Below are 23,748 nucleotides of genomic sequence, written 5' to 3' on the forward strand. Positions count from 1 at the left end.
GCACAAGAAAGATTTACCCGAGGCAACGCAGTTCACCTCGTTGTGGTCTACAAAGGATTCAGAAAGAGTCAAGGAGTTGCAAATTTTTTTGGATTCTCATGGAAATGTACCTTCATATGGTTATCAGTCAGAGACTAAGGTTATCCCTAGCCTTGTTCATGCAGTTGTCAGCCTACACTGAATTCAAGGCTGATTTCCACAATGTGTCAATCGAGCGCTAAAGGACACAAAGTGCAGATGGGACAAGTTTCCCTATTTAGTATCCGAAGTGGACGTATAGGAGATTGTGGGGAATTGGCCAATAGAGTGGCGCAAACCCACGGGGCTTGATGTGGGAACAAGAAAAGGTGCAGAAAGCTCTACTGCGTAGTCGACAATTGCGCAGAAATGTAAGGAAGCAGCTTGGAAGGCCATGCGTGCCTTGGCTGAGTAGGAAAACAAGGAAGCTGCTACTAAGGCAGCTTCGGAGAAAGATCGGGTGGAGAAAGAATGTGCTGCCAAAGAGCATGCTGCAAAAGAATGACAAGAAACAGATGAAGGCAAAAATTCATCTTCTCAGCACACAGACGAGCAAGAATTATCAGAACATGGAGGAGTCAATGGTGAGGAGCAGAACACTCCTTTCACCTTGAAGCGACGCAGGTAGGAGCAGACTGTTGGAGAGAGGAAGAAGCATAAGTCTGATAAGCAGACACATATCGATCCAATGGTGCTGATTGAAGGCGATCTTGATGAGATCAGTGATAAATTTAGAGATACATCGACAGAGGTGTTGCAACAATTTGAGCAGCAATATATGCAGACATTGGGGAGCGTACAAAAGGATATGCGCGAGCTATAGATCTAGGATAACAGGATTCAAGCGGGCATCGGGCATGCGAGCTTGACATAGGGAAGTGGCACAACGACGGAGCTGGAACAGACTCTACATCTCAGAGTTATACCATCGCTAGAGGGATCCGTTCGCGCAGAATCAGATTAGGATGGCACTGTGTTCAACATGTGAAGGAAATGGGGCTGAATTTGGCCGCGCTGCCACTCCAGACCCTCACTGCATCAGGTGGTTTTAGAGGAACTTAGGATTAGAGAGTAGCACGCCCTCACCATCATCAGTGAGTTTAAGGTCAACAATGAACAGATGTTCATAGAGAAAACTCAGGCGTTGAAGGAAAAAGAGGAGTTGTAGACACGATGTTAGAGCCTGGAGACAATGATCGAGTAGTCCTGCAAGTCAGTACCCAAGTTGAACCTACAAGAGGATGTAGAAGCCTCAGAAAAAATCCGGAAATTAGCTGTTGCAGTACGTGCATAAAAGGAGGAAGTCGATAGGGTTACGTTTGATTTCTAGATGAAGATAGCAGACCTACAGTTGAAGTTGTAGCCAACGACTCTGTCAAAGGTTCAAGAGAAACACGGAGCAACAATTAAGGATGGTATGAGCACTCTAGATACCATAGTCACTGACTGCTCATTGATGTTTGACGCAACAATGGAGAAATGAACAAATCTGCAGAAGGACCCGAACCTGCAGAAGTTGAACACCGATGTCCAAGAGACACAACAACAGTATGATGAGGTCTGAGCAACTACATGCACTTTGGCACTAGTGCAACACCTCATGAAGTTACAAGAGGGAAAGCAACTACAAGCACATGTGGGAGAATTGCAGAGGAAAGAGGCCCTGTTAAAGGCTAGATTATAGTCGTGGCTAGAGAAATCTTATCAGCTTACTCTGTCACTTCAGGAAAATCTCAAGGTGCTACAACAGACACAAAGGAAAATGGGCCTAGCATTGGAGGGGCCAACAACATAGAAATTGGTCAAAGAGGTACAACAGGATACGACGTAGAGAGCTACTGAAGTTGTAGTATTGCAGGTTGAGCTGGGTGGTCTTCGTAGCAAGATTGAGGCACTAGCTGAGTGACTCGAGGGTGAGTCCCAATATTTTTCTTGGGGGTTTGTTGCGATAGGGCCCTTGGGGTAAATTTTGAGGTTAGTTAACCCAAATTTTGTATAAGATTTTGTAAAAGATGTAAATTCTCCACGAAATGTGATGTGGAGCATGCAGATAGATAGGAGTCAAAGGGGTCTTAGCCCCTTGTTTGGATAGATAGATAAGTCAGCTTTAAGACTCACTCGTGGTCTGCAGACCATGGTATTGTATTGAAAAGGCTATATATTTGAGTCAGAGCGAGTCTAGAAAAAGTAGGAGATAGCGAAGAGTCAAGATAGAGACTGTTTTTGGGTGAGTGCTAACGCAGGAAGGTTCTTCTTCCTGTATTTAGGCGAGAAGGGGAAGGCTCCTGAAACTGAGTGCGCAGGAGGCCTTGGTAAATCTGCAGTTGAGTGCGTGGACCCCTGCCGCTAAGTGTGCAAGGTAGAAGAGTCTATAATCTGAACATTGAAGATCAATAAATACTGATTTTGAAGAATTATTGAGCAATCTGAGTATTTCTGTTGATTATGCTTATGCTATGATTTGTCGCTTATGATGTGTTTTCTATGAAATGATGAATGAATGTTGCACAAAACTGTAGAATCTATCTTATTTATGTGTGATTTAAGTAATTATCTGTGTTCGCGAAGTTAAGGGTTGATTCTTATATGTTTTCTAGTGAGTTGGATAGATCTGCGCAAAGTCATATCTAGGGTTATTTATTGATGCGTGAAAGTGGATAATCTGTCTGTTTAAGGTTCGCCAAGACTGATCGTAGACATTCGCGAAGGTCTATAATCCATTTTACCCTAATTATATTAATGAATCCTAGAATGATACCGATTTCACAGAGGCAAATATGAACTATAAGAGCCTAAGAACCACTTATCACATCTCCCTGGATGCATAAACCTGGTTCTAGCATCCCCCAATACTACTTCAGGTGAGACTGTAGCCTGCGCTATGAAGGTTGTTGCCGAAATGGCCATCAGTTAGGGTTTTGTTGGTTGGGGCGAACAACTCTGAACCTAGGTCAGACCCCTTAAGCCAACACTTTCCATGTGGGATTTTTCCCTAAAGCGGCGTCTCACTTTATTGGGTTTTTTCTTTTCTTTTTTAGCCAAAAGCTCGCTTTTTATCTTTAGCGATGCTTTATGCTAATCCTAACTTAGCGTCTATCTCCATCTAAATTCTTAATGGATCTTTCTCTCCCATCCATTATGTTTATCCATAATCCTTTCTAGAATTCTTATCATGGAAAGTTATCTTATCTAGAATCTCCTCTACAAGTGCTCAATTTTCAAATGTTTCCAAATTTTATTATTTATATACCAATAAACATTTATATACATCATTATGTTACAAGAGTCTAATTTTTAACAACCAATAAAAGTACTAATCACAAACAATGAAAATACTAATCATTCCCAGAAGAGGAGACGTATTACAGTGCCCATCTAACTATAGTGGATCAAAGTTTACTATAGTTGTTTTACATTGTGACAGTGTGACATTATGTCTTATGAATTATGTCAAATAAATGTGTTATAATTTTTGTCACACTCCAAAAAAGTTTGGTTCATTTGGAACATCCTATTGGTTACATTATAGAATTAAATTTTTTAATGATGTCAAATAGTACATTCATCAATATTTTTATGGCATTTTAAAGTTTATCAAACCTTATATTAATCTATCATGTTATATTAATCTTGCGAAAATGTTGATATTATGTTTGAGATAAATGTTATAAAATATTTTCACAATTTAAGAGTAATAAAACAAGGCACTAACATTAAGAATACGTCACGATGAAACATTTCTAAGCAACCATATAATTGAACTATTAATATTATCAAATAAAGAGAGACTTAAAAGTAATATTTCAAGAGGTTTACTCCAAAATAATGTCTTATAGTGGTAAGTTTAGAGCAAAATCTGATTGCCATGAACATATTATTAGTTGACATGTTTGAAGTAATACATGTTAGGTTTCGAGTTGGCCACATTATGAGAGTAATAATTTTATGAGATCTTATAGTGGTAATTTTAAAGAAAAAATCTGATTGCCCTGAACATATTATTAGTTGACATGTTTGAAGTAATACATGTTATGTTTGAAGTTGGCCACATTATGAGAGTAATAATTTTATGAGGTTGACATCGATATTTGTAACATAAGAGGCTGATATCAAATTAAAAAAAATCAAGAAATAGGTTTGAAATTCACAAATAAATAAGTTAACTTTAATTGACATTTAAAAGTAACAATATGATTAATATTAACTTAAATAGTATGTCTTATAATGGTTTTATGTGGTGTAGTTATTTGAATAACATGGGGCATTGCATACTACATGTGATCATAATTGAAGAGATAGATATAAGATGTGATTATATATATATATATATATATATATATATGTATAACATTGAGAAAGTGAATAATAATATTTTAAAAGGTTTTGTTAAAGAATATAGGATAGATTTGCTGGGTTTTTTTGCGGGTCTATGTTAAGTTATTAATTTGTATATCTTATGTTTAGTTTCAACAGATTTAGTTGTGGTGGTCCAGGTTTTAGTTTTTTTCCTTTTATTGTTTTGCTCATTTTTTCTACTATTAAATTCTTTCTGTTCTCTCTTGTCTGCTTTGCTCTATCCCCTCACTGTTCAGAAAGCCAACTCATCTCCATGGAGGATGACTCATTTGATTTTGTGGATAACCCAAATCCCATCCACATCTTGTTATCCTAGTTTAAGTATGGTAGGTGTACTTCCACAAAACACCCTTTATTTAGTGCATTCGTTGTGGTTCTCACACATCATATCTCTTGTACTCCTTCACTTGATCACTAGTTAGGCTCACAACATGTGGAATTAGTCCAGGATAGGGAGATGTGTGAGTAGATCCTAAAGTTTGAACTGCAATTATTCACATTTAAATTACACTCTCTCAACTCTTCTCTTCCTCAAATAACCATGACACTCTATTTTACTACCCTATAAAAGATAAGCAATTTCTTCCTTTCTATTTTCTCAATATTTCCTTGGGGATATTCTTCCCTTCTAGTTCTTGACAATGTTGGTAGAAATATTCAATTTTGCCTAAAAAATCACACTTGAATCTCAAGCTTCATATGAGCAAAAAATACATAGTGGGTGAAGGATTTTGAACTTGCCCAACCTCTCATACAATAATTTATTTCTCATCCAAGGTTTTCAATTTCCTCTTAGCACTATTAATTTTGTTAATTTTCATACAACTTCATGGTTAACAATGGACAATAGTGCATGAGAGGTTTAGATAAATAACTCGAGATCGACAAAATCAATGCCTATTAATGAGAGAGACGGAAATGATCATTGACATCCCCTTTGATAAGAAAAATGAGGAACACTTACACTTCATAATGATCACTTAGTCCACACCAATCACTACGTAACTAGACTTTCCCATCATCCTCTACATGTATTTGGTGATTGGATTTCTAAGTCAATGAAGGTGGATGGATTCATTTAAGGAATAAAGTGTAAAAAATATGAATTCATAGGTTGAAACATGGAAATTCTCTCATTGAACATTAGCCTTGAGCATTGCATTAGGAATCCATACTAGTATATTTATATCATTTACACATGAGGGAATTTTTTAAAGCTCACATGACTTTATTCTTTCCATTACAATCACCTAATTATAATATATATAGAATCAGATCCAATACATTATAGTGGAAAAAACTGGGGCACTAAAATGATGTTTTCAAATAACAATGAAATGTGAATAACCAACACCTAACTACATATCATCGATAACATATAGACATATAACATTTTTTTTTGTCGAGGCCAACCCATCTATTGGATGGAAAAACAATCTACTGATTACTAGGATGTTGATCTAGGTGGATATTGGTGGCCACCCGCGTATTCCACTTGGACTCCCACCATTGCTTCTTCGAGTTTCCTTAATTGTAGCACACCTTACTATTTTTGGTAGTTTTTTGGGTCCTGAACTTCTAGAGATGTTTTGAGGCCCTAAATGATGTTTTCTGGAAAACGGGAAAAACTATAGATTGCAATAGGAGTTTACACTTGAAATTTGTAGTCCTCGAATAGATATTTATAATGAGGTATTGTACGTGTCAAACAAATATTGTATGCGAAATTTACGAGCCCAAGAAGTTGATGTACCAATTTACCCCAAACGGACCCACAAAATTTTGGCGCTTCACCTCCTAGGGTTAGGTTTTTGGATGTTTAGGGTTTTCCATTGTTTCTTGATAATAAATATAGCTTTGAGCCTCATTGTAACATAGTTAAGAAGGTAGCCCACGGGGCTTTGGATTGATGGTGAATGGGTGTACTGTTAAGGCACTCCTTGTGATAGGTCACCAGTTCAAATCCCCCGTGGGTGCTTAGGTAGTATTACATAGAAAAAAAAAAACATAGTTAAGAAGGCATGTAGTCACCACATCTCTTCTCAGAGATAAGCTACCATCGCATGAGCTAGTTTATTTACATTCTGCATATAAACAAATTTCAGTACTTTGTTATTAATGAATTGAAGTTATACTTATGTTGTATCTATGTGTTCTATTTATATCTATATTTCATTTCGTTCCTTCATAAATTTGGATCAGTGGTATCAGAGCGGTCTACTCTTTCTCGTTTTTGTGTGTATGTCCCCAACGAGGTCGGGGTATAAGGAGTTAAGACTTGAACTGGTTGAATCTTTGCAAGACTGTCCCCGCCGACATTAAAGACCTCCCATGGTATAAGAAAATAAAGATAAGAGAGAAGGAGATCCTATCAAACTATTGCTCGAAGAATCCCTTGAGTGGCAAAGGAACGAGATGATGGACAACTTTTCCTAGATCCTTTGACAAATGCCAACTGACGATTCATCTTCATTAAACAGTCACTTTGGAGGTACTGGCCCCTTCAAGGTACAAGTGAACTTTTATATCCCTATATTCGAAGGTCGAATAGATGAAAATGTTGTAGATAAATGGTTGAATCTATTGGAAGGTTATTTTTCAGTCCATAGTTTCTCCGATAGAGAAAAAATTACTTTTACACAAATTAAGGTTTCCCCATGTCAAGGACTAGTGGGAAAATTATTGTGAGAAAAGGGATGAGGAACCCTCTCTGTTTACAACTGCCCCCTCTTGGAACTCTTTTCGAGACGTTGTCAAGGAACAATATTACCCTGTAGGGAGCTATGAGGACAAGTACATACAATAGACCACATTACAACAACAAAACGCATAATATGTACATGAGTTTACAAATATTTTTCATACTCTACGCACAAAGTTGGGTATCAAATAATCTAAGTGAAATCTGGTGCTCAAGTATTGCAACTGTCTGCACAAATACATTATGGAAGAAATGGCATTCTTGGAAATCTACTCGCTTGGTGAAAAATACTGATAAAAAGTCAAGATTGAATAAAAAATTAAACAAAAGAAGCATGACTTTGGATCTGTGAATTAGAAGCAGGGCAAGAGTGCCTCCAAACTGTTGAACAAAGGAAAAATCCAAGGTGGAGTGGCCTAGGACAACCCATCGAAGCTGCAAGAAAATAATGACACCACGAAGACTAAGGACACAAGAAAGTGGCGTGAATTCCAAAAGAGCCCCACCAACAACAAAAATGAGTTTTGTGCAAAGCAGTCATTCGTGGTTGAATTAAAAGCTTTAGAGTTCAATGCATGTTCTAATTCTGAGCCAGAACCCGACAAGGGGAAGAAGATTATTGATGTAGAACCCAGTGCCACCATTTCCACCACCATGGTCCAAAACACTGAGCTCGAAGATACATAGGAAGGGGAGCATCTCTTCCACTCACAGATGCGGGTGAGGGGTTCTTCGCTTCAGTTCAATGTCAACAATGGGAGCCAAAATAACCTCATTTCAATAGAGGTCATGAAGTGGTTGGGCCTATCAACCACAGCACAGTTGAAACTATACACCATTGGGCGGCTTCACCAAGGACGAGATCTCCACGTTATCCAATAGTGTCGCCTTCCCTACAACATCAAGCCCTTCATGGATGAGGTATTGTGTGACGTTGATCCTCTTAAAGTTTGTGATGTGTTATTAGGCCAACCATAGTTGTGGAAGTGACATGATGTGTATGAGTCCAAGCCTTGAGCTATTATTATTACTTTGGGAAATAAGTTATACATGATACCAGAGGTAGCCTTACCTATTGCCATCTCTTTGGTCTCTGCTAAGCAATGCAATAAGATCATCTCCCATATTGAGAATTTTTTTTTCTTTTAGATTCTCTCTCAAAGAAAGGGGAAGATTGTTGCTATATCCATGGTACCTGGGAAGAGTTCCCCCATGCAGTAGAAGCAGGTGGAGAAGGTCATGGAAGAATACAAAAACATTTTCCCCTCACCCATAGGGGTACCTTTGCACTGTCATGTCAAGCATTCAATCGATTTGACTCCCAGAGCACCTCTACCCAATGGGCCGATATATTGCCACTCCAATATGGAAAATGAAGAAATAAAGTAGAAGATCTAGGAGTTGCTACTAAAAGAGCACATCCAACAAATTTCTTCACCTTGTGGGAGCCTGATTTCACTTGTACAGAACAAATATGGAACCTAGAGGCTCTGCATTGATTATCAACATTAAACAAAATCAATTTCAGGAACTTGTATCCAATCCCATGGATTGATGACCTTCTTGACCAACTCAAGGGGAAAAAGTATTTTAGCAAGATGGATTTGAAGTCTAGCTAACACCAAGTGCCAATAGAACCCACGGATGTATGGAATAACACATTCAAATCCAAGGAAGGCCTTTTTGAGTGGTTTGTCATGCCTTTCGGGTTGAAAAATGCCCATGTGAATTTTATGAGGTTAATGGATGGCATCTTGTGGCCCTTCACCAACTCATTCGTGGTTGTATATCTAGACAACATCCTCAGCTTCAAAAAGATTTAGGAAGAGCACCTACAACACATTCGGTAGGTCCTTCAAACCTTGTGGCAGCACAAACTATGTGCCAACTTGGAAAAATGCACCTTTTTCATGAGCCATGTCGAATATCTGGGATACATCATTCATGAGAAAGGCGTGCATGTGGATCCAACTAAGATCCAAGTCATTCTAGTTTTGCTAGCCCCGACCACTTTAACAAAGCTTCACATCTTTTTGGACCTTGCCAATTTATATCAAAGATTCGTGTTGGGATTCTCTATATCACTTAGCCTCTGAGTCATGTTATCAAGGGTGGAGCAAAATTGAATTTTTTCTGGTCTGGGTCCCAACAAAAGGCTTGTTGAGCTGAAGCACCAACCTGCAACAACCATTTGAAATTGAGACAGATGCTTCTAACCATGCTATTGGTGTAGCTCTCACCCCGCAAGGACATCTAGTGGCCTATCACAGTGAGACAATTTCTGATACAATTTATAAATACCCTGCCTATGATAAAGAAATTTATTTAATTACACAGGTGTTCCAACAATGGAAACATTAAATTTTGGGGAAGGAGATGGTCATCAAAAAATACCACCGACCTCTTCAATTTATCCAGACACAAGGGAGGTTGTAGAACGATTAACATCAGAAGTGGTATACATATATGCAACAAGTCCACTTGAACATTAAATACAAGAATGGAAACACCAATCATGTTGAAAATTGCCTTAGTTTGCCCCCATTTGTAACATTGACTAGTGTTCTCAACTCTTGTGGCCACGAGACCTTTGAATGGACGCAACTATACAAAAATGATCCTGAGTTCACCCCCACATACCAGATGCTAGTGGATGGTAATCAAGTTCTAGATTACCACGTCAAGGATGCATTATTATGAAACCTAGGCCACCTTTGTATTCCTTCAAGTGAGCGTGCCAATTTTATTTGGGAGGTGCACTATAGTCAGGTCGTAGGACATTATCTTGTGGAGAAAAATGTCTTCATACTATAAAAGTACTTTTATTGGCCAAAACTCCAAAAATATGTTGGAAAATATATCATATCCTACATTTCTTGTGTCATCACCAAGCCAACCATCAAGAAGCAAGGCCTGTACACTCCTCTGCCTACTCCCAACCAGCCCTATGAATCCATCTCCATGGAATATCTGTCGGGCCTCCCTTATACCAAGCATGGTAATGACTATGTATTTGTGGTCATGGACATATTTTCTAAGATGGCTATATTGGCAGCTTGGAAGAAGAGTATCACAACAGAGGACACTACCAAACTCTTCTTTGAACGAGTATGGGTACATTTTGGGATCCCGTAGACCATTATATAAGATTGAGATAATAGAATCTTGAGCACATTTTAGTCGAGCCTTTGGACATTATTGGACACCAAGCTCACCAAGTCAACTACATTCCATCTCTAGACCAATGGCCAGACAAAGGTTGTCAACATGAAGAGAGTGCACATAATACACATGTACAACTCCAAGCATCCACAAACTTGGGATGAGAACCTTCCTTATGTGCAACATAACTATAACAAATCTCTCCATAGCTCGACTGGATGCAAACTTTTCAAGTGGGTCTGTGATTTCAACCATTGTGTCCAAGGGATGTTGCCATGCTTGATGTTACTACACAGAGATAGTCCACACATGTACAGTCCAAGGTTGATAAAGAAACCTGATTTATTGAACACATCCAACACATATGTCAACAGGTGCACAACATCTTGGATAAGTCCAATGCCAAGTATAAGCAATGACATTATCGACATCGGGTGCCACACAAGTTTCAGGTAGGTGACAAAATTTGGTTGCATTTGTAGAAAGAACACCTTGCTAAAACTCATCAGAAGCTCATACCACTTAGATACAAACCTTACACCATAACCAAGGTTGTAGGAGATATTTCTTTTGAGTTCAACATTTCCCCATTCCTTAGCCTTCACCCAATGTTCAATGTGGACCGCCTTCAGCCATACTTCCCACCATTGCTAGGAACATCAAACATTGAAAAATAATTAACACCAACAAAGTTAAACCCAAATTGCATGGAATAGGGCACAACTGATTGGATCATGGACACACAAATCAAGAACACTTTCCAGCAAAATATCCAACTGTATCGGGTTGTCAAAGCTGGCCAACTCTTGCACCAAGGCAAGTGGTTCACTAGGGACTAAGTTCAGCAAAAAATTATGCATCTCATGGAGGCACTCAATACAATGGGGACCATTGTGTCCTCAGGGGGGAAGACTAATCTAGGTGGATATTATTGGCCACTTGCCTATTATACTTGGACCCCCACAATTGTTTCTTTCAATTTCCTTAGTTGTAGCACAATTTATTATTTTTGGTAGCTTTTTGGGTCGTGAACTTCCAAAGTCGTTTTGAGGCCCTAAATGACGTTTTTTGGGAAAACGAGAAAACCCATAACATGTGGAAAAGGTTTGTAATTGAAATTTTTATTCCTTAGATAGATATTTCCAATGACATATCATATGCATTAAACGAAGATTGTATGCCAAAGTTACAACCCCCAAAGTTGATGTACCAATTTATCCCAACGGCGCCCATAGAGTTTTGGCACTTCATCTCTTGGGGTTAGGTTTTTGGATGTTTAGGGTTTTCCATTGTTTCTCAATAATAAATAGGCCTTCAAGTCATATTGTAACACAATTCAGAAGGCATGTAGATGCCACATATCTTCTCAAAGACAAGTTACCATCACTTGAGCTAGTTTATTTCCATTCTACATGTAAACAATTTTTTGTACTTTATTATTAATGAATTGAAGTTATGTTTTCATTGTATCTCTGTTTTTTGTTTATATATGTAATTCATTTCATTCCCTCATAAATCTGGATTAGATGTTATCACCAGGATTGTGCTAAGCTTAGTCGAATTTGGTTACCTGTTGGGATAGTGTAATTCCCCCAAAAGTGGCTTCCATCCTTAATCCCTCCCCATGAAAACATATAGACATAACATTAAGAATGCAACATAATAACTATTCATCAACATGTAATATACTTTTAGAAAGATGAAAATATTCAATATTTATTTTTCAAAATTATTTTTAAACTATGCATTTGGAATTAACCTTGCAAATAAATTGCCAATGGTAATACAATTCATACCCATTGACCATGTGACTACTTGTTTTGAGGTTTTTTGAAGCCAAGAACATAGGTAAAAATGAATGAAATAGCATTCAAGTAGTGAGCCAAACACATTAACTATGCATGGTAAATGAGTTTTTCCCCATCAAATCAAAGATGGTAGACAATGCTCAAAACACATGAATTCAAGATGGGTTTCCACAATATTTATAGGGAACGATTTCATAGAGTGATAATTAAAATGATGCACATGGATATTTCAATACAATAGTACTATATTATATGGTTGTAATATCTATTAGATGGATTTTATGCCATGGAAGGATATATTGTAAGTATAATGGATAAAATAAGCCTAATTGGTTATTTAATCTAGTTAGAATTAAGAATTTCAAAGGAGAATTAATTGTGAAAATTTTGCTTCAAATTTAACCCCCTATCAATACGAACCCAATACATTTTCCCAATTTAAAAAACCCTTACTTTCACTAGATATTGTAGGTATCCATTTTTTCATTAATATTTTTTATACCCCTTTATATTTTTTTATTAACTTTGAGCTCCATTTTTTATAACTGCCAATATAAACACCCTTTACCCCCTATTATATGCTAAATATATTATATCATTTTTTACTCAATATATATCCCCCAATATGAATCCACATCATGTGATATTGCTCCCCCAGTGAAACCCATGTGGTTGAACATGGCCATGGTTGATTATAACTAGCCTTAATCATGTTTGACTATGGTTTCCCATGGTTTGAATTTGACCATGTTGACCATGATAACCATGGAGAGTCATGTTTACCATGAATGACATTGATTAACCTTCACCACATTTTTGGTTGACCATGTTCACCATACTAACCAAGGTTGACCACATAGATCATGGTTAGGATGGTTGACCATGTTGACCATAAATGACCATTGCTAATCATTGTGACCAAATCAATATAATTAATAATTAAATATCTATGATTTAGTTAACCATGGATTACCATGTTAGACCATGGTTGACCATATTTGATGATGTGGACCATGAAGACTGTATTAATCATGTTGACCATCTTAATCATATTGTCCATGGATGACCATGTTGAACATTGTTGAGCATGTTGACCATTCCCAACGGTCATTTCAGGATCTAGATGCTTCTCTGCTATTTAAACTTGATGATATATTGATTTTTTCAACTATGTCTTGAGGATGAACCACATTAGATGGTTCGAAACGTCGGCCAACAAACAATAATGTGATTAATCCAAAAGACATTCTCAAAATCAACATGGATCACAAAAGTATGAAATCAAACATGGATAACCATGTCAACCATATTCATATGGTTGATTATGGTTGACTTTGACCATGATCGATTATGGTTGATCATTGTTGATCATTTTGACCATGGATATAGCCTATGTCAACCATGGATGTTGACTAAGTTGACTATGTTGACCATGGTTGACCTTGACAACATTGACCATATTAAGCATGTTTGACTATGGTTTTAACCTTGGCCATGGTTATTATGGTTAACCATGGTTGACTTTAACCATGTCTATGGTTTACTATGGTAAAACATGACTATGACCATGGTTAACCATGATTGACCATGACTCAACCTTTGTTGACTATGTCAAGTTAACTATGGTTGACCATGTTGATTATGTTTAGCCATGAACTACAATGGTAATGTTACCTTGTGATGTTAATCATGGTTTACCTTTGTAAAATTACTATAATCTCGATGTTTATGTCGAAATGTGATGTCCCTTGATAGTGACTTTTGTCAATGGTTATGTAGGGTTGTGATCCCCAATAACTATGTCATAGTGTGATGTTAATCGATGTCTACATCATATTGTAATTCTCATCTTTGTTGTCTTATGTTGAATTTATGTACTCCCCAATGGTTTTGTTACATTGTGGTATTCATTGTCATTTTGTTATGTCAAATTGATCAATGATTACATCCCATTGTTTTCAATTCATCAATAGTTACATCACACAGTCTCTAGTTCCTCATTTATTACATCACATTGTGACATTCATGAAGGGTTATCTCACCTTTCAATGTTCCTTTAGGGTTATGTTTCAATGCGATGTTCTTAAATGGTCATAATGCATTATGATATTCATTTTACTTTATTTTAGTTTGATATAGTTTTATTTTTCATTACTTAATGGTTATGCCACAATGTGATGTTCTTGAAGGGTTAGGTTAGATTGTGACATTTCTCAATGGTTATTTCATATAGAAATATTTATCATGGTTGGCATATAGTGTATTTATTTTCCCATGGTTTAGTAAAGACATGGTTGACATATGTAAACCATAGTGTCTTTATTTGGCCATGGTTTAGTAAAGACATGGTTGACATATGTAAATCATTGTGTCTTTATTTGGCCATGGTTTAGTAAATACATGATTGTCAATGGTTGATTATAGTTAATTTTCATCACATCAGGATGTTGGACAAGGGTTATGTTTGAAAGTGGCATTGGTTTATATTCATCACATTGCAATATCAATTCATGTTCAACACATTGTAATATTTGATGACATTCATCATGTCTTGATGTTTGGTCACAAGTGTTACATGTAATATAAAGTTTTGTTCATCACATTGTGATGCCGAGTTTTATTTTTCACATTACAACATTGATTTTTGTTTGTCACATTACAACATTTGATTTTTATTCATCACATTACAAATTTAGGGTCTTATTTAACACATATGATGACCAGTTTTGTTCATCACACTATGACAACAGGTGACGTTTTATACACCGTGATATTTGATCATAAGCATCATAGAGCAACATTTGTGTAAGGATATGGACATTATGATGTTATTCATCATGTTGTGAAAACATATTTTGTTTGTCACATTGCAACAATGGGTGGCGTTTGGTCAGAAGCATCTTATTGCAAAATTTGTGTAAGGATATGTTGGATTTTGTCATGTTACGACATTATGTCAAATGGAAACATTCATTTCCTTAAAGGTTATGTTGAAATGAGATGTTCATGAACATTCATGATGCATTCTCATATTCGTCTTGGTCGCTTTATAAGGGAATGATATGTTCCTCAATAGTTATGTTGCAATGCAACATACATGAAGGGTTACACTATGTTGTATGACCTATATCAACATAACTATGGGTGATGTAGATAGACTATGGTTTCTTATGATTGAATATGCTTGACCATTAGTGCTTGTCAGAACTCCACATCAAAATAACCATAAAAAAAAAAAAATTCCATGCATATCAATGGTTGAGGGTAAATTAGAAAAGCTCTCATTCACTTGGTTTTCATTAACGGTTCCATATGCAAATTCCTATGCCTAACTAGTGAGGGTTTTGAATTATGAATTAAACTTGTTTATATTAACTTGGGTCAACACTTTCATTACTTTTAGGCTCCTCATGCACTTACACCCTCACCCGCCTCATTATGCCTAACCCTTATATATATTGGTTTATCGTTGATATTAGTTCAAGGTTTTTCTTAATGTTGGTTACCAAAATCATTTATTGTTTAATGAATGGGAAGTGATAAATTGGTTAAAGCTAAAAGAATACTTCACCCTTATACAATTAGAATGGGGTTACTTATCCTTCCCTTTCGCATGGCGCAGTATGCTATACTACTCCTTTTCCATATGGTCTTGTTCATGTGATGGGTGGAGTTCCTTTGTGGTGCGCGCCCAAACCTACCATGGTGATGATCAATGGCCTTGATTTCGTGAATGAGGATCGATGGTGGAGCTTTTACCATAACCCTAAACTCATACTTAACACCCTAATCACCATTTGGCTTATCACATTCTTGCTGTCGCCACGCAGTGAGGGGAGGGTTTTGCAGGGCTTTTGTCTGAACCTGAAGGGAGCCAAACTACCTTCTTCTTCTCACCAAGATCAACTTAACCCTTTCCTACATCTTTGCACTTGGCAAGTGGACTCCTTCCAACATCCTTTTCACCCCTGGTTCCCTCTTTCACTTAATTATTTAGAAAATGAATTTAACTTCGACTCCCCTACACCATGGGCATAATGTCCCTCGGGAGATAGGTATTATATGTATTAAAACCTTTCTATGGAAGGAATTATCCTATGGTGACGTTCACTGGTATAGGGTGCTCAGTGACAGGTATTTTTTTTTTTTTTACCAATGATTTGTTTTTTCTTCTTTTTAGTTAACTTAATCTACAAGTAGGGTGTGGCTTATAGTACATTTCTCTTGGTTGCAGAGATGCAACTCTCCTGCTACCCTTAACCCTTAGGTTTTTGTTCCATGGAATTTACTATAGAGGGCTTTGCCCTAGTTTATCAATGAAGACTGAATGGGCCATGTGATGCTCATAGGTACCCTCACATGACTTCCTTTGTTTTGGGTCATTTGTTTCCTGAAGCAAATTTAGCTTCATGAAGCTAGGTCATGAGATTCATACTGACCCTGGTTTCTTTTCAAAACATGTATGCCGACTACTGGTCTCAAGAACCCTTTTCGATTTTCTCCAACAAACTACAAGTATAATGTGTTTTCCCTATCGTATGGTTATAGTTTCATCTCATCCCTTGAATTTTTCATTTCCATTCATAGGGTGTGATTCTCACCGCTTTTCCCTTGCTGTCGTTGGTGTCATTTTCTTGTAGGTACTAAGGAGTTTCATAGATTTAAGATTGAAGTTGTCATTCTGTTGACGGTGCTAAACCCGCCAAAATTCAGGGGATCACCCTGGTATGAAGTCCCAACTAGAACTCACACAGTTTGGTGTGGGAGTCCCATTTGGTATGATTGTGTGGTTGCCATTGTCTTAAGGATTTGCCTCAAATCTTGCTTGTTAGCACAGGAGAGTGGTTTGCTTCGTCTTCGAGAAGTGAGGTTTGTGTGCCTGGTGAGTGTAAGTTTACTTGTGTCAATGGTTCTTTCGTTGTGAGGGGAAAAGGTGAAGGTGAGTTCTAGGTTGAAAGGGATCAGTCCCAACTCGGCTAGGAACACACAACACAAAGGAGATACATAGCTTTTGGCAGAGTAGTCCACTCGGATGTGGAAGTCACAACATACAAGCTAAGATAACACGTACAACACTCACAAATCAATCCGAGAAGAGTACAATGATTGTTACAGCAAGGTTTATGTGAAAGGGATGTCTGATGTCCGACAAAGCAGTCGACACGGATGGGACAACATTAACAACATATACAACACATTTCCATTAATAGATTATGCATTACAACAAATGAATCAGTTCAAATGTAGAACACATGGTTAAAGAAACATGCATTACAAGTGTTAAAGAATAGTCTTACAACAAATACAATACATGTGTGAAAACGTGCTGGTCTGCTGACAGGCTTCTGAATTAAGCGAAAGTTCCAAGACACATCGTTACACCATACATCACTAACCCCGTCAGCGGGGCATTGGAGCCACTACTTACTCCTCAAAGAAAATATTACAGACTCTCTTGGCTATGTGGGAGGAGATGAGGTGAAAATTCCTTTCATGTACAAATGAGGGGGGTATTTATAGCCAAGGGTGAAACTGACCCTTGTCGTTGTTCGACTACCCTCATGACCATTCGACTTCCATGACTTTCTAACTTACATGACTCTATGTTCAACAAGTGGGTCTCTTGGTCTTCCACGTTACATCACATTGATTGACAACATGCCCATAGTGAAGATGTGGGAAACATGACTCATGACTTGACTCGACATGACAATGTTGGTACATTCGTGCTGCTGTTAGAGTTCATGTTTAGCGACAATGCTGCTAAGTGATGGATGTCTTCATGGTGTATCATAACTTCACCTCCGCTTGACGAAGTGCGCAGAGTCTTCGATGGTCCTTGGTTCGCTTGATGAAGCTCTAGCATGTTGTTCCTTGCTTTCATTTTGGAAGGCTTGACAGTCCCACTTGTTCGCGAAGGTGCATGTTCGTCACGTTCGTCCGCTTCGCATGCTTTGTTCATTCATACGTTGGTGAACCTGTCCATCAACATGTGCTCCTTTCATTCAGCCCATTCGTCGTCTTGACATGTTTGTGGGTGTACTTGTACCTGTAGTCACTCATGACAAGAAGCCATCAAATCCAAAACATCCTAGTCTACCATGACACATGATCATTCAGATGTGGGTGACAGGGAGTGACAACACGGCTATGATGCGAGATGATGGCTCCGGGAAACTACTGATGAAAACTGTACAAGGGTCACTAAGAGATGGAGATAGGTGATCTGAGTCGACAGTGACTGATTGCAAGGTTTGGCTCGACTGGGAGGCAGAATTGTGCAAACTTCGGAAGGAATAATCTGGGCTACTGGAAGGAAAGACAGACATGTTCTATGCATTTTATGAGATGAACAGTCAGCAGGGGCTAGACAACCAAATTTACGCAATTTTCTAGAGGAACAAGCCGGGCTACATGAGGGGTCAGCAGGCATGGATTATGCAATTTTTCTGGGGAACTGCCCAGGATACTGGCAGGCAAAATTGTGCAATTCCCAAAGGGAATTTCTAGTTGGCTACTAGGGTCACTGGCAGCAAGATCTGCACAATTCCCAGAGGGAACTGGCAGTTGGCTTCTTAGTCACTGGTAGTAGAAACTGGGAACAGGCAGTCTGCTACTGGGAGCTGCTGGCTGGGAAAACTGCATTAAGGAAGGGAGGCTAGCCTGCTGATCATCTCTGCGTAATTTCTAAGCTGAGATGACTGATGGGAAGCGTAAGGCCTGCTCATGAGCACTGCACAATTTATGAGATGAATAGTCGTTCAACTGTTCGGGTGGCCAGAATGAGTGTTGATTAAGGTGCTTGCGGGTAGCAAAACTTGAACGAACTAGCTTTGTGCTTCGGCGTTGCTCTGGCTGACAGTCATTGAGTCGAAAGCAGGGTGATAGTCCGAATGTCAGTGAAGAGTCTGTTCATCAGAACTTTAGCAAAAATGACTTAAGTGTGTGAATAGTCAAAACATGCATAGGTGATCATACAGACACACACTCGCATGACTTGACGACGAAATGACCAAACCATCTGGACACACATGTCCAACATGACTGACCGATGGTGCAAGCGACAAGCACGACACTCATGATTGATCGTTCATGATCGAGACGATGCTTGTGTGATAGTGAATATGAATCTGTGTGTGAGTGTGACAGATGCCTTCATGGCGAACATAACAGACACATACGAACCAAAGACCTCGAGCATAACCAGAAAACAGTCACAAGCATGACTTAGACATCAACATGTAGAGACTTGAGTGAAATAAACAAGCAAGGTGAATGTAAAGAGTCACACAAGCTCACAGAGTGAACCCGAGTGTGTGCAGTCATCAAGTGAAACTCTCCATGGGAGGCTTCGAAATTGGTGCAAGCCAAAATTCTGGAGGGTGGTTGTAGCCACTACAACAGTTGGTGATGCACTGGTAGAACTCCAGCTTCTCTGTTTCGGTTCATTGCTAGCACAGGGCCTTGGTCTTTTAGGAAGTATTGAATCGCTGTGTAGGTTACTTCATTTTCCCCACTTACCCCATGGACATACATGGTTCACCCTTTGCCAACTCAGTCAAACACAATCAAAAGTTCAACTTAGATCTCAGTGTTTCGAATCCACAAAGGGTATTTTAGTTCACAAGTTGAAGATTTTCAGAGTATAATTTTTCATCTCTGGTGTTGCTCTGCTGCCAACAGGTCTAGACAGTACCCTGACGGAGTCATGCAGGAACACACATATTACTCCACTGCCAGCGAGCCTGGTCAATACCTTGGTGGAGTTGCATGCTTCACCTCTCTGCGTAGGAATCCTTTCTCTTCTTTCGCCCTTGTATTTTTTAAGAGAACTGTGCATAGGAACTTATTTATTTTTGAGGCGAAAGAGGGATCCTGACTTATTGAGAGAAGAAGAGGTTGTTCCTTCAGAGAAGCATGTAAGACCTATGACATAGGTTTGCTCGTTTATATTTTTCCCCTTCTCCATTTCTACTAATTGGATTAGCTTCAACACACAGAGAAGAAGGTTGAGTACAAGCATGGGGCTTCCCAGTGTGGACATAGGTTCACGTTTGGACAAAAGCTTCCCTTACAGATGGTTCGTATTTTCCATCAGGACTTCATCGGCCGAAGGTTGTAGCCAATCACAAAGACAGTGGACACAAGACTAGCCAAGTGCTACAGTGTCACAAGTCTCTTCAAATTTCAGCCACATACTCTATTCAAAAGCCAGAACGTAGTAGTTGGCAGCACTTATTTCTGGAAACAAAAATAGTAATATATCAAACAAATAAAATGCACGTGAACAAAAATAGTAATTAGAATAAAACAAAACAAAAGAAAAGATAATAAGCAAAACAAATCAAATGAAACAACAAGCAGCAAGCAAACTATGTACATGGCACGGGCACAACCCGACCTATTGGAAATAATGCTTGAGATCTTGGTCGTTGATGGGAAGGTTGTCAATCCTCCCATCGAGTGATCACAAACAATACGTGTATGGGCCAAGATTCTTGTGAACTATGTATGGGTCAATCCACAGGGACTGGAACTTGGTATGTTTGCCTTTGTCTTCATGGGGTTTATCCGATTTCATAACTAAGTCATCCACCTCGAAACTAGCTTTCCCTGTAGACTTCTTATTGAACCACCTCTTGATACGGTTCTGGTGGAGTATGAATTTTTCTTTTGCTTTCATCCTTTCTTCTTGGAGCTTATGGAGAGCATCCATCCTATGCCAAACTAGCTAGCAAGGCTTGCCTTGGGATTCCTGTGAAAGCTGAAGAGAAGGCAAGTAGATATTTGGCGGGAGGATCACTTCTTTACCATAGACCAGGAAGTATGGTGAGGTGTTCAGAGAGGGCTTTGGTGTTACACGTTTAGCCCATAGTGCATTCGTCAGGGCAGTATTCTAGTTACGTTGTTAAGAGAAAATGGTCTTCCTGATTATACAAATGAGATTCTTATTTGTAGACTCAGCTAGACTGTTTCCTTGCGGATAGTAATTCGATGAATGATTTAACACAATACCATTTTTTAATGCAAATCCATAGAGTTTCAAAGACAAAAAATAAGTTGCATTATCAAAAACAAGTGATACTGGAACGCCGAAGCATGAGATGATATTCTGCTGGAGGAAGCTGATGACCGCTTGGTCGTTCACTTGTTTAAGGGGCACTGCCTCTGTCCACTGTGTAAAGTAGTCAATTGCTATTAGGATATAGTGGTTTTGCTTTGCTGAATGAGGAAAAATTTCCCCAATAATGTCCAGGCCCCACTGTTGGAATGGTTCAGTCAATGCAACAGGGTGTAGTGGGGTTGTTGATCTTCGTGTTCTGTCAGCGCACTACTGACAGACTGGGCATTTGCGGGCATAGGCATGCGCATCCTTGAATAATGTGGGACAGTAAAAACCATCTCGTATAACCTTGTGTGTCGTGGTATTCCCCGCAAAGTGACCCTTGACGGGTCCGTCATGTAGATCTTGAAGTAAATTCTCTGATTCCTGTGCCTCCAAGCACCTGAGAAAAACTCCATTACTGTGCTTTCTATAAAGTACTTCGTGCACTGATTGGTATGCTAAGGCTTTCAAGCATAATGCTCTCTTTTGTCTGATAGAAAAGTGAGAGGGTATGGTTCCATGCTCAAGGTACCGGTGTATATCTACGTACCAAGAGGTTCCATTTTCCGTGGGGGCTGCTCGCCTTATTTCGTACATTTCAATCTCCTACTCCCAACCAACGAGCTCTTCTTCGCTCTCCTGGGCGTGTACTGCTTCAGCTGCAAGTCTGCAGAGCCCATGTCCTTTGATCGTGTGTACTAGCTTGATTTCAAGATCATATTCTTGCAAACCTATCATCCAATTCGCACATCGTTCTCCCAGCTCTTGTTGTACCAGCAATGTACGCACTGCTGGGTGGGGAACGAAGACAATGCAGTGGTTTTTCAGCAAGTAGGGCCTGAAGTGTTTCACCGCCTTGTAAACTGCATAAGCTTGTTTATCAATGGCAGGGTAGTTAAGTTCCAGTCCTTGCATGCTTGCACTCATGAAAGAGATGGGACGTTCATCATTAGCTTCGTCTTTCTGAGTGAGTACTGCAACTAGCAAGTTGTCGGAAGCGAAGGTGTATAGCAGGAAATCCTTTTTGAAATTTGGGTTGTACAGTGCGGGCGCTTCGACAATGTCTTGCTTAATTTGGGTGAATGTATGATTTTCTTTCTTGCCCCAGGTGTACACTGCATCTTTCTTGATCACGTCCTGCATGGACTTGACTATTTGTGCATAATCCGAGATGAATTTGCGGAGGAAGTTTATCTTTCCCAAGAAGGACTACATGGCTTTCTTGTTAACCGGGTGAGGAATCTGTGTGATAGCTTGGACCCGGTCTGGATCCACCGTGATACTGCTCTTGGCAACAACGTGTCTGAGGAGGTTCCCCTCTACCATGACAAATACATCTTTTCGGGGTTCAAGGAAATCCCATATCTTTGGCATCACTAAAATTTTTCTTAAAATGGCGTATTTGGTCTTCTTGTCTTCGGGAGAACACAATCACATCATTGAGGTATACCACCACGCTTTGCACAATGAGCCAGTGAAAGGTGATGTCCATAGCGTGCTAAAATTTTGCGCCTGCGTTTACAAGCCCAAATGGAATTCGTTTATAAGTGAACGTACCCCACTTGGTATGGAAAGTAGTTTTGAGTCTGTCAGATTCTGCTACCAGAACTTGATTGTATCCTGAAAAATCATCAAGGAGAGAGAACATTTGTGCCCTAGATATTGTTTGCAATATATGGTCCATAGACGGCATGGGGTAGTTATCTTTGTTCGAGGCACAGTTAATGTTTCGAAAATCGAAACACAAGCAGATTTCCCCGGACTTCTTTCGTACAGGCATAAGGTTAGAGACCCAAGTGGAATGACGAACTTTGTATATGATCCATGCATCCAACAATTTAGTAAGCTCTTTCTTTATGAGGGGTTCAAGCGACGGATGTACTTTTCTCAGCTTTTGCTGATATGGCTTGACCCATTCCTTGATTGGGATGATATGTTGGATGATCCGTGTCTCATAAGTTTTCAAATCATCATACGTCCATGCAAACACATCTCGATACTGTTTGAACAAGTGGATGAAGGCTTGCCGTTCTTGCTGTGTACAACATGTACCAAGGTTGACAAATTTCAGATCCTTTTATGTTCCCAGGTTTATCAGTTCATGCCTCATGGTGGAACTGTGGGTCTTGCTATTCCTTGGCCCTTGGAACTACTCTTGCAAGTCATATAGCTTTTCCAGTGATACCACACCTTTTGTGATAATGTGGCCTTTCATGTCATCAGCTCCTGCTTGCAGAGAGCGCTTGTGCTCGTCGTCATCTATTGTTGCATCTTTGAAAATGTCAGCATTGGCCATAAAATGTAGTATCTATTGATCATCATTAAACACACGTAAGTTAGTTATGTTATCCGGGATAGATGGCTTGTACAAAATTTCAATAGTAAATCTATCCCTAATCAGTGACATTCTTGAGGCTGCATTTGCTAATGCATTGGCAGCTGCATTACACGTACGTGGCACAAAAATGATATTAAACACTTGGAAGTTTGAGATTAGTCACCATACCTCTTCTTGGTAGTTTTTTAGATGTGGTGATAAATAATGAATGGTGTCACGTACCTGCCATACCACTATCTCTGAATCACCTACCACTTTA

The sequence above is a fragment of the Pinus tabuliformis genome, chromosome 7 (assembly GCF_031772625.1).
Source record: "Pinus tabuliformis cultivar Carrire ecotype Pingquan chromosome 7, CPIR1, whole genome shotgun sequence".
Taxonomy (NCBI): Eukaryota; Viridiplantae; Streptophyta; class Pinopsida; order Pinales; family Pinaceae; genus Pinus; species Pinus tabuliformis.